The 13,523-nt window shown below is 39.2% G+C and overlaps 1 protein-coding gene and 1 long non-coding RNA gene across 2 annotated transcripts in view; both read left to right on the top strand.

Annotated features, from left to right (window-relative positions):
* Positions 1–13,523, top strand: part of LOC144486022 (mucin-4-like) — a 98,188-nt gene that overhangs the window by 61,444 nt on the left and 23,221 nt on the right. The window lies entirely within an intron of this gene.
* Positions 922–13,520, top strand: LOC144488663 (uncharacterized). The gene is made up of 3 exons (XR_013496635.1): positions 922–1,035; positions 2,979–3,095; positions 13,370–13,520. It is a non-coding gene; the product is annotated as an uncharacterized LOC144488663 (long non-coding RNA).

The following is a 13,523-nucleotide window of genomic DNA, read 5'->3' as shown; positions in this document are numbered from 1 at the left end:
CTCTGAGTTCTGCTTGGCCAGTGTGGGAATGTTTTGGTTGCTATGCAGGCGCGCAACTGTGAAAATGATATATTTGTGGAATTGCCAAGTTTCTCGATTATGAGAAGAAATTTCATATTGCTTTTAAGTCCTTCTATCTTAATCCCTTGTGTAGGACCCAATAATTTTATTCATTCTCCTTAAAATTTAATTAAAAGTAAAGGTCAATGAGTGCTTTTTCCTCACTGGATTTGTGTCTGTGGGAATACTGCTATGTGATTGGCTGCTTATCTGTTTCATAACATTACTATTGCTGAAGGCCCGGAAGTCTCATGATTGGGCACCAGATTCAAAGCAACATTGGCAAAGGGGAAAACCACGCCACATACCTCACTCCATCCTGTGGGCTATTACATTTGAGGTCTACAGCGAACAATTAAATTTAGCCATTGACTAGAAAGTCCAATCCAGTATAAGAAATGGTGACCCTGAAATTCCTCAATTTGTTTTGCCCAGGGGTGAAAGATTGGGGAAACTGGCAAAACTCCAAAGAAATTGCATTCGTGGCAGGTTTCTAACTTTCACAGTATCTCCTCTATTTCTGACTGTATCCTGCCAGAGTTGGGGTCGACTGAGAAAACAAGTACAGAATTTCAGGATCATTTAGTGTAAAGGCACACGCCTAAAGTACTGGTCCAGAATGATGAATACTAATTGCTTACCCTTGAAGTTTACATCTCCTTTTCAATGGACAAATGATCATTTCCCAAGGCTTTTTTTTAACTCTATGTAGTTGCTCCACATGAACCAGCAAGAGCATCATGTTCATTGAGAGGTAATGTTGCTGATATTGAAAGAGCAAAAGAAGAATCAGAATTTATGATCACTGTAAACATTTCAATCTGAAAATCCAATGTTCTAATTCTCATCCAATTCCAGGCAATGGAACATTCTGCACTGCCATTGATGCCTGTAACAATTCACCATGTTCACCCAATGCTACCTGTCAAAACACTGCATGGTCTTTCAGCTGCACATGTAAAGAAGGATTCTCAGGTAAAACAGTAACCAATCCGAACAGCTATAGTATGCTCCTTCAAATGGAATTTTCATATTTATGTTAAGCTAGTCCCCAGATGTAGCCAGTTAGAAATATATTGCATTTATTGGTTGATTTTTTCTTTTCACAGATGTACAGCATCAACTTGTTAACCAGATATTTATTATATTCTAGCATTGCTCCGAGAAAATCAGATGACAAGCATATTATTAATGTTAGGAATATCACAGGTTTTAAGAGTATTCTGAAGAGCTAGAGTTAGACAGGTTGTCACACAGACCCAGACGTGCTGGATCTCTGATCCAAACAGAAACAAAGGGAATTTCCATGGGGTGGTAAAAGGCTTATCCCCCTAGATTTCCTGACTGCTTAACATGGTTGTTCTTCACTCGAGTGCTAACCAACATGACTTAACAATACCTGACATCCTACTATTCAGTTACAAATATTCCCCCCAAGCGCAATTCCCCTCACTCCCCCAAGGTCTGGCTCTACACCAACCCTACAGTCCTAACCACCCCCATACATCAGAGGTCCAACTTCCCACACCCACCCCCTCTGTTTCTGTGAAGCAGAGAGCAATATCCAGACTTTGCAGATGCAGAGTCAAACATGGGATTCCAGATGTTGCTGATAGGCGTTTATTAATTGTGTGGTGTTGTTTGGTGAAGAACCCACAGAGTTCAAACCATTAGAAATCAAAAGCTGTCCTTTAAAGCCATAAGTCTTGCAGCAACAAACTTTGAAAAATTAGAGTCTAAAGAAGAATCAAGCAGACTTGAAACATTAACCCTATTTCTTTCTCCGCAGATGCTGCAGATCTGCTAAGTTATTTCCAGTTATTCTTTGCTATTGAAAAAGTTAGACATTGTTGAATGAGATGTAACTGTATTTTTAACATTGTACAAAACTCATAATTGCTGCTTAATAACGCCCTAATAATCCAACTGTTGCTTTTGGAATGTGAGGATAAAATGTTTGTGTGAATTATCCCATTAAAGTTTGCAGCATTGCCACGGGCATGTGGTAACTTAAAGGTTCCGAGTTCTGCTTCGCCAGTGTGGGAATGTTTTGGTTGCTATGTAGGCGCGCAACTGTGAAAACGATATATTTGTGGAATTGCCAAGTTTCTCGATTATGAGAAGAAATTTCATATTGCTTTTAAGTCCTTCCATCTTAATCCCTTGTGTAGGACCCAATAATTTTATTCATTCACCTTAAAATTTAATTAAAAGTAAAGGTCAATGAGTGCTTTTTCCTCACTGGATTTGTGTCTGTGGGAATACTGCTATATGATTGGCTGCTTATCTGTTTCATAACATTACTATTGCTGAAGGCCCGGAAGTCTCATGATTGGGCACCAGATTCAAAGCAACATTGGCAAAGGGGAAAACCACGCCACATACCTCACTCCATCCTGTGGACTATTACATTTGAGGTCTACAGCGAACAATTAAATTTAGCCATTGACTAGAAAGTCCAATCCAGTATAAGAAATTCCTCAATTTGTTTTGCCCAGGGGTGAAAGATTGGGGAAACTGGCAAAACTCCAAAGAAATTGCATTCGTGGCAGGCTTCTAACTTTTACAGTATCTCCTCTATTTCTACTGTATCCTGCCAGAGTTGGGGTCGACTGAGAAAACAAGTACAGAATTTCAGGATCATTTAGTGTAAAGGCACACGCCTAAAGTACTGGTCCAGAATGATGAATACTAATTGCTCACCCTTGAAGTTTACATCTCCTTTTCAATGGACAACTGATCATTTCCCAAGGCGTTTTTTAACTCTATGTAGTTGCTCCACATGAACCAGCAAGAGCATCATGTTCATTGAGGGGTAATGTTGCTGATATTTAAAGAACATAAGAAGAGTCAAAATTTATGATTATTGTAAACATTTCAATCTGAAAATCCAATGTTTCAATTCTCATCCAATCCAGGCAATGGAACATTCTGCACTGCCATTGATGCCTGTAACAATTCACCATGTTCACCCAATGCTACCTGTCAAAACACTGCATGGTCTTTCAGCTGCACATGTAAAGAAGGATTCTCAGGTAAAACAGTAACCAATCCGAACAGCTACAGTATGCTCCTTCAAATGGAACTTTCATATTGATGTTAAGTTAGTCGTCGGACGTAGACAATTTGAAATATATTGCAGTTATTGCTTGATTTTCTCTTTTCACAGATGTACACCATCAACTTGTGAACTAAATATTTATTATATTCTAGCATTGCTCCTAGAAAATCAGATGACAAGCATATTATTAATGTTAGGGATATCACAGATATTTAGAGTATGCTGAAGAGCTGGAGTGTAATCCCAGTTAGACTGGTTGTTTCAAAGACTCAGATGTTCTGGATCTCGGATCCAAATAGAAACAAAGGGAATTTCCATGGGGTGGTAAAAGGCTTATCCCCTAAATTTCCTGACTGCTTAATGTGGCTGTTCTTCACTCGAGTGCTAAATAGCATGACTTCACTGCACCTGACATCCTACTATTCAGTTAGAAATTTTCTCCCCAAATGCAATTCCCCTCAATCCCCCAAGGTCTGACTCTACGCCAACCCCCCCAACCTTAACCACCCCCATACATCATAGGTCCAACTTCCCACACCCACCCCCCCATTGGGTCGGACCACTCCTATGCCATGTGGCAACACCTCCCACCTCTTGTCGTTTTTTCAAATGTCCAGCATAAACTTTGTTAACGAACAGATGCTCTCCTGTGGCATTGTTCTTAGAGAATGAGGTTACGAGCAAATTAATAATGATAGGAGTGCTATCGAATAACCTAGATTTAATGGCAAGAAAACTGTCAGTGTTCGATCAATAATTGTCTCTGTGAAGCAGAGAGCAATATCCAGATCTTGCAGATGCAGATTCTAACATGGGATTCCAGATGTTGCTGCTAGGCGTTCATTAATTCTCTGTGGTGTTGTTTGGTGATGTACCCACAGAGTTCAAGCCATTAGAGATCAAAAATTGACCTTTAAAGCCATAAGTCTTGCAGTAACAAAGTTGAGAAAATTAGAGTCAAAAGAAGAATCAAGCGGATTTGAAACATCAACCCTATTTCTTTCTCCGCAGATGCTGCCAAATCTGCTGAGTTATTTCCAGCAGTTTTTTTGCTCTTGAAAAAGTTAGACATTGTTGAATGAGATGTAACTGTATTTTTAACATTGTACAAAACTCATAATTGCTGCTGAATAACTCCCTAATAATCCAACTTTTGCTTTTGGAATGTGAGGATAAAATGTTTGTGTGAATTATCCCATTAAAGTTTGTAGCATTGCCACGAGCATGTGGTAACTTAAAGGCTCTGAGTTCTGCTTGGCCAGTGTGGGAATGTTTTGGTTGCTATGCAGGCGCGCAACTGTGAAAATGATATATTTGTGGAATTGCCAAGTTTCTCGATTATGAGAAGAAATTTCATATTGTTTTTAAGTCCTTCAATCTTAATCCCTTGTGTAGGACCCAATAATTTTATTCATTCTCCTTAAAATTTAATTAAAAGTAAAGGTCAATGAGTGCTTTTTCCTCACTGGATTTGTGTCTGTGGGAATACTGCTATGTGATTGGCTGCTTATCTGTTTCATAACATTACTATTGCTGAAGGCCCGGAAGTCTCATGATTGGGCACCAGATTCAAAGCAACATTGGCAAAGGGGAAAACCACGCCACATACCTCACTCCATCCTGTGGGCTATTACATTTGAGGTCTACAGCGAACAATTAAATTTAGCCATTGACTAGAAAGTCCAATCCAGTATAAGAAATGGTGACCCTGAAATTCCTCAATTTGTTTTGCCCAGGGGTGAAAGATTGGGGAAACTGGCAAAACTCCAAAGAAATTGCATTCGTGGCAGGTTTCTAACTTTTACAGTATCTCCTCTATTTCTGACTGTATCCTGCCAGAGTTGGGGTCGACTGAGAAAACAAGTACAGAATTTCAGGATCATTTAGAGTAAAGGCACACGCCTAAAGTACTGGTCCAGAATGATGAATACTAATTGCTTACCCTTGAAGTTTACATCTCCTTTTCAATGGACAAATGATCATTTCCCAAGGCTTTTTTTTAACTCTATGTAGTTGCTCCACATGAACCAGCAAGAGCATCATGTTCATTGAGGGGTAATGTTGCTGATATTTAAAGAACATAAGACGAGTCAGAATTTATGATTATTGTAAACATTTCAATCTGAAAATCCAATGTTTCAATTCTCATCCAATTCCAGGCAATGGAACATTCTGCACTGCCATTGATGCCTGTAACAATTCACCATGTTCACCCAATGCTACCTGTCAAAACACTGCGGGGTCTTTCAGCTGCACATGTAAAGAAGGATTTTCAGGTAAAATAGTAACCAATCCGAACAGCTACAGTATGTTCCTTCAAATGGAACTTTCATATTGATGTTAAGTTAGTCGTCGGACGTAGACAATTTGAAATATATTGCAGTTATTGCTTGATTTTCTCTTTTCACAGATGTACAGCATCAACTTGTGAAGTAAATATTTATTATATTCTAGCATTGCTCCTAGAAAATCAGATGACAAGCATATTATTAATGTTAGGGATATCACAGATTTTAAGAGTATGCTGGAGAGCTAGAGTGTGATCCCAGTTAGACTGGTTGTTTCAAAGACTCAGATGTTCAGGATCTCGGATCCAAATAGAAACAAAGGGAATTTCCATGGGGTGGTAAAAGGCTTATCCCCTAAATTTCCTGACTGCTTAATGTGGCTGTTCTTCACTCGAGTGCTAAATAGCATGACTTCACTGCACCTGACATCCTACTATTCAGTTAGAAATTTTCTCCCCAAATGCAATTCCCCTCAATCCCCCAAGGTCTGACTCTACGCCAACCCCCCCAACCTTAACCACCCCCATACATCATAGGTCCAACTTCCCACACCCACCCCCCCCCCATTGGGTCTGACCACTCCTATGCCATGTGGCAACACCTCCCACCTCTTGCCGTTTTTTCAAATGTCCAGCATAAACTTTGTTAACGAACAGATGCTCTCCTGTGGCATTGTTCTTAGAGAATGAGGTTACGAGCAAATTAATAATGATAGGAGTGCTATCGAATAACCTAGATTTAATGGCAAGAAAACTGTCAGTGTTCGATCAATAATTGTCTCTGTGAAGCAGAGAGCAATATCCAGATCTTGCAGATGCAGATTCTAACATGGGATTCCAGATGTTGCTGCTAGGCGTTCATTAATTCTCTGTGGTGTTGTTTGGTGATGTACCCACAGAGTTCAAGCCATTAGAGATCAAAAATTGACCTTTAAAGCCATAAGTCTTGCAGTAACAAAGTTGAGAAAATTAGAGTCAAAAGAAGAATCAAGCGGATTTGAAACATCAACCCTATTTCTTTCTCCGCAGATGCTGCCAAATCTGCTGAGTTATTTCCAGCAGTTTTTTTGCTCTTGAAAAAGTTAGACATTGTTGAATGAGATGTAACTGTATTTTTAACATTGTACAAAACTCATAATTGCTGCTGAATAACTCCCTAATAATCCAACTTTTGCTTTTGGAATGTGAGGATAAAATGTTTGTGTGATTTATCCCATTAAAGTTTGTAGCATTGCCACGAGCATGTGGTAACTTAAAGGCTCTGAGTTCTGCTTGGCCAGTGTGGGAATGTTTTGGTTGCTATGCAGGCGCGCAACTGTGAAAATGATATATTTGTGGAATTGCCAAGTTTCTCGATTATGAGAAGAAATTTCATATTGCTTTTAAGTCCTTCTATCTTAATCCCTTGTGTAGGACCCAATAATTTTATTCATTCTCCTTAAAATTTAATTAAAAGTAAAGGTCAATGAGTGCTTTTTCCTCACTGGATTTGTGTCTGTGGGAATACTGCTATGTGATTGGCTGCTTATCTGTTTCATAACATTACTATTGCTGAAGGCCCGGAAGTCTCATGATTGGGCACCAGATTCAAAGCAACATTGGCAAAGGGGAAAACCACGCCACATACCTCACTCCATCCTGTGGGCTATTACATTTGAGGTCTACAGCGAACAATTAAATTTAGCCATTGACTAGAAAGTCCAATCCAGTATAAGAAATGGTGACCCTGAAATTCCTCAATTTGTTTTGCCCAGGGGTGAAAGATTGGGGAAACTGGCAAAACTCCAAAGAAATTGCATTCGTGGCAGGTTTCTAACTTTTACAGTATCTCCTCTATTTCTGACTGTATCCTGCCAGAGTTGGGGTCGACTGAGAAAACAAGTACAGAATTTCAGGATCATTTAGAGTAAAGGCACACGCCTAAAGTACTGGTCCAGAATGATGAATACTAATTGCTTACCCTTGAAGTTTACATCTCCTTTTCAATGGACAAATGATCATTTCCCAAGGCTTTTTTTTAACTCTATGTAGTTGCTCCACATGAACCAGCAAGACCATCATGTTCATTGAGGGGTAATGTTGCTGATATTTAAAGAACATAAGACGAGTCAGAATTTATGATTATTGTAAACATTTCAATCTGAAAATCCAATGTTTCAATTCTCATCCAATTCCAGGCAATGGAACATTCTGCACTGCCATTGATGCCTGTAACAATTCACCATGTTCACCCAATGCTACCTGTCAAAACACTGCGGGGTCTTTCAGCTGCACATGTAAAGAAGGATTTTCAGGTAAAATAGTAACCAATCCGAACAGCTACAGTATGTTCCTTCAAATGGAACTTTCATATTGATGTTAAGTTAGTCGTCGGACGTAGACAATTTGAAATATATTGCAGTTATTGCTTGATTTTCTCTTTTCACAGATGTACAGCATCAACTTGTGAAGTAAATATTTATTATATTCTAGCATTGCTCCTAGAAAATCAGATGACAAGCATATTATTAATGTTAGGGATATCACAGATTTTAAGAGTATGCTGGAGAGCTAGAGTGTGATCCCAGTTAGACTGGTTGTTTCAAAGACTCAGATGTTCAGGATCTCGGATCCAAATAGAAACAAAGGGAATTTCCATGGGGTGGTAAAAGGCTTATCCCCTAAATTTCCTGACTGCTTAATGTGGCTGTTCTTCACTCGAGTGCTAAATAGCATGACTTCACTGCACCTGACATCCTACTATTCAGTTAGAAATTTTCTCCCCAAATGCAATTCCCCTCAATCCCCCAAGGTCTGACTCTACGCCAACCCCCCCAACCTTAACCACCCCCATACATCATAGGTCCAACTTCCCACACCCACCCCCCCCCCATTGGGTCTGACCACTCCTATGCCATGTGGCAACACCTCCCACCTCTTGCCGTTTTTTCAAATGTCCAGCATAAACTTTGTTAACGAACAGATGCTCTCCTGTGGCATTGTTCTTAGAGAATGAGGTTACGAGCAAATTAATAATGATAGGAGTGCTATCGAATAACCTAGATTTAATGGCAAGAAAACTGTCAGTGTTCGATCAATAATTGTCTCTGTGAAGCAGAGAGCAATATCCAGATCTTGCAGATGCAGATTCTAACATGGGATTCCAGATGTTGCTGCTAGGCGTTCATTAATTCTCTGTGGTGTTGTTTGGTGATGTACCCACAGAGTTCAAGCCATTAGAGATCAAAAATTGACCTTTAAAGCCATAAGTCTTGCAGTAACAAAGTTGAGAAAATTAGAGTCAAAAGAAGAATCAAGCGGATTTGAAACATCAACCCTATTTCTTTCTCCGCAGATGCTGCCAAATCTGCTGAGTTATTTCCAGCAGTTTTTTTGCTCTTGAAAAAGTTAGACATTGTTGAATGAGATGTAACTGTATTTTTAACATTGTACAAAACTCATAATTGCTGCTGAATAACTCCCTAATAATCCAACTTTTGCTTTTGGAATGTGAGGATAAAATGTTTGTGTGAATTATCCCATTAAAGTTTGTAGCATTGCCACGAGCATGTGGTAACTTAAAGGCTCTGAGTTCTGCTTGGCCAGTGTGGGAATGTTTTGGTTGCTATGCAGGCGCGCAACTGTGAAAATGATATATTTGTGGAATTGCCAAGTTTCTCGATTATGAGAAGAAATTTCATATTGCTTTTAAGTCCTTCTATCTTAATCCCTTGTGTAGGACCCAATAATTTTATTCATTCTCCTTAAAATTTAATTAAAAGTAAAGGTCAATGAGTGCTTTTTCCTCACTGGATTTGTGTCTGTGGGAATACTGCTATGTGATTGGCTGCTTATCTGTTTCATAACATTACTATTGCTGAAGGCCCGGAAGTCTCATGATTGGGCACCAGATTCAAAGCAACATTGGCAAAGGGGAAAACCACGCCACATACCTCACTCCATCCTGTGGGCTATTACATTTGAGGTCTACAGCGAACAATTAAATTTAGCCATTGACTAGAAAGTCCAATCCAGTATAAGAAATGGTGACCCTGAAATTCCTCAATTTGTTTTGCCCAGGGGTGAAAGATTGGGGAAACTGGCAAAACTCCAAAGAAATTGCATTCGTGGCAGGTTTCTAACTTTTACAGTATCTCCTCTATTTCTGACTGTATCCTGCCAGAGTTGGGGTCGACTGAGAAAACAAGTACAGAATTTCAGGATCATTTAGAGTAAAGGCACACGCCTAAAGTACTGGTCCAGAATGATGAATACTAATTGCTTACCCTTGAAGTTTACATCTCCTTTTCAATGGACAAATGATCATTTCCCAAGGCTTTTTTTTAACTCTATGTAGTTGCTCCACATGAACCAGCAAGAGCATCATGTTCATTGAGGGGTAATGTTGCTGATATTTAAAGAACATAAGACGAGTCAGAATTTATGATTATTGTAAACATTTCAATCTGAAAATCCAATGTTTCAATTCTCATCCAATTCCAGGCAATGGAACATTCTGCACTGCCATTGATGCCTGTAACAATTCACCATGTTCACCCAATGCTACCTGTCAAAACACTGCGGGGTCTTTCAGCTGCACATGTAAAGAAGGATTTTCAGGTAAAATAGTAACCAATCCGAACAGCTACAGTATGTTCCTTCAAATGGAACTTTCATATTGATGTTAAGTTAGTCGTCGGACGTAGACAATTTGAAATATATTGCAGTTATTGCTTGATTTTCTCTTTTCACAGATGTACAGCATCAACTTGTGAAGTAAATATTTATTATATTCTAGCATTGCTCCTAGAAAATCAGATGACAAGCATATTATTAATGTTAGGGATATCACAGATTTTAAGAGTATGCTGGAGAGCTAGAGTGTGATCCCAGTTAGACTGGTTGTTTCAAAGACTCAGATGTTCAGGATCTCGGATCCAAATAGAAACAAAGGGAATTTCCATGGGGTGGTAAAAGGCTTATCCCCTAAATTTCCTGACTGCTTAATGTGGCTTTTCTTCACTCGAGTGCTAAATAGCATGACTTCACTGCACCTGACATCCTACTATTCAGTTAGAAATTTTCTCCCCAAATGCAATTCCCCTCAATCCCCCAAGGTCTGACTCTACGCCAACCCCCCCAACCTTAACCACCCCCATACATCATAGGTCCAACTTCCCACACCCACCCCCCCCCCATTGGGTCTGACCACTCCTATGCCATGTGGCAACACCTCCCACCTCTTGCCGTTTTTTCAAATGTCCAGCATAAACTTTGTTAACGAACAGATGCTCTCCTGTGGCATTGTTCTTAGAGAATGAGGTTACGAGCAAATTAATAATGATAGGAGTGCTATCGAATAACCTAAATTTAATGGCAAGAAAACTGTCAGTGTTCGATCAATAATTGTCTCTGTGAAGCAGAGAGCAATATCCAGATCTTGCAGATGCAGATTCTAACATGGGATTCCAGATGTTGCTGCTAGGCGTTCATTAATTCTCTGTGGTGTTGTTTGGTGATGTACCCACAGAGTTCAAGCCATTAGAGATCAAAAATTGACCTTTAAAGCCATAAGTCTTGCAGTAACAAAGTTGAGAAAATTAGAGTCAAAAGAAGAATCAAGCGGATTTGAAACATCAACCCTATTTCTTTCTCCGCAGATGCTGCCAAATCTGCTGAGTTATTTCCAGCAGTTTTTTTGCTCTTGAAAAAGTTAGACATTGTTGAATGAGATGTAACTGTATTTTTAACATTGTACAAAACTCATAATTGCTGCTGAATAACTCCCTAATAATCCAACTTTTGCTTTTGGAGTGTGAGGATAAAATGTTTGTGTGAATTATCCCATGAAAGATTGTAGTACAGCCATGGGCATGTGGTAACTTAAAGTCTCTGAGTTCTGCTTGGCCAGTGTGGGAATGTTTTGGTTGCTATGCAGGCGCGCAACTGTGAAAACGATATATTTGTGGAATTGCCAAATTTCTCGATTATGAGAAGAAATTTCCATATTGCTCTTACGTCCTTCTATCTTAATCCCTTGTGTGGGACCCAATAGTTTTATTCATTCTCTTTAAAATGTAATTAGAAGTAAAGGTTAATTAGTCCTTTTTGCTTACTTAATTTGTGTCTGTGGAAATACTGCTATGTGATTGGCTGCTTACCTGTTCAATGACATTACTAATGCTGAAGGCCTGGAAGTCTCATGATTGGGCTCCAGATTCAAAGCAACATTGGCAAAGGGGAAAACCACGCCACATACCTCACTCCATCCTGTGGGCTATTACATTTGAGGTCTACAGCAAACAATTAAATTTTGCCATTGGCTAGAAAATCCAATCCAATATAAGGAATGGTGACCCTGAAATTCCTCAATTGGTTTTGCTCAGGAATGAAAGGTTGGGGAAACTGACTACATCTCGGAGAAATTGCATTCGTGGCAGGTTTCTAACTTTTACATCACCTCCTCTATTTCTGACCGTATCCTGCCAGAATTGAGGTCGGCTGAGAAAACTAGTGCAGAATTTCAGGGTCATTTAGTGTAAAGACACACACCTAAAGTACTGGTCCAGAATTATGAATACTAGTTGCTTACCTTTAAAGTTTACATCTATTTCACAATGGACAAATGATCATTTCCATGGTTTTTTTTAACTCTGTGATTGCTCCCTTTATGAATGAACCAGCAAGAGCATCATGTTCATTGAAGGGTAATGTTGCTGATATTTAAAGAACATAAGAGTCAGAATTTATGATCACTGTAAACATTTCAATCTGAAAATCCAATGTTCTAATTCTAATCCAATTCCAGGCAATGGAACGTTCTGCACTGCCATTGATGCCTGTCACAGTTCACCATGTTCACCCAATGCTACCTGTCAAAACATTGCAGGGTCTTTCAACTGCACATGTAAAGAAAGATTCTCAGGTAAAACAGTAACCAATCCGATCAGCTATAGTATGCTTTTCAAATGGAACTTTCATATTTATGTTAAGTTAGTCGCCGGACGTTGCCAATTTGAAATTTATTGCAGTTATTGCTTTATTTTTTTTCTTTTCACAGATGTACAGCATCAACTTGTTCACTAAATATTTATTATATTCTAGCATTGCTCCTAGAAAATCAAATAACAAGCATATTATTAATGTTAGGAATATAACAGATTTTAAGAGTATTCTGAAGAGCTAGAGTGTGAGCCCAGTTAGACAGGTTGTCACACAAACCCAGATCTCTGATCCAAATAGAAACAAAGGGAATTTCCATGGGGAGGATAAAGGTTTGTCCCCTAGATTTCCTGACTGCTTAACGTGGTTATTTTTCACTCGGGTGCTAACCAGCATGACCTAACAGTACCTGACATCCTACTATTCAGTTAGATAGAAAGGGCATTGTCATCGGGAGAGGTTATAACAATGGTCAATCAAGTTAATTGGAAATGTTACACAATACAGCAAAAACCCTTCCAATGTTGGTTAATGCGAGTTGATAAAATAGCACGATGGTTTCGCTCAGCCCCAGTATTTATTTATACTGGACCATGTACTTCTGGTGCTGACATTGTGTCATACTGATGCTGAATGGCTTTGCTGTCCTCATAGCTCTTCAAAATAAGGCTGTTTACATGTATATTGCATATGTTCCACCTTGACTGAAACACACTGAGAACAATTTGGATGAAACTTTCCCACCCCGCCCGCCATGTGAATCGTAGCGGGCAGGGCAGGACCATGCAAAGGTCCATTGACCTCGGGCAGGATTTTCTGGTTCCGGGGCGAGCGCAGCTAGAATGTCCCACATGTTATATCATCCTAACAAAGTGCTATAAGTTGCAAACTGAAGAAACTTAGTCAAGTGTATATTTATGTAAAAGAAAAAGTAATGAATCAGTTAAATAAACGTTATTTTACAATACACATCTGCATGTCTTTAAAATATTCATTTTATCATGTTCATTTTATTGATTCTTTGAACTATTTTACTTTAGAAATTGGTACAACCTGCTTTCCATTATGTGACCCTTCCAAATCCGCATTTTGCAATAATGGAGGAACATGTTTTCTCAACCATACCAATGGCTTCAAACCATTCTGTCTGTGTCCAGAACAGTACAAAGGAGACCAGTGCACGGAGGCAGGATC

This window comes from Mustelus asterias, chromosome 3 (genome assembly GCF_964213995.1).
Source record: "Mustelus asterias chromosome 3, sMusAst1.hap1.1, whole genome shotgun sequence".
Classification (NCBI taxonomy): Eukaryota; Metazoa; Chordata; class Chondrichthyes; order Carcharhiniformes; family Triakidae; genus Mustelus; species Mustelus asterias.
The sequence above is the reverse complement of the archived record's forward strand: the minus strand, read 5'-3'. Positions and strand labels throughout refer to the sequence as shown.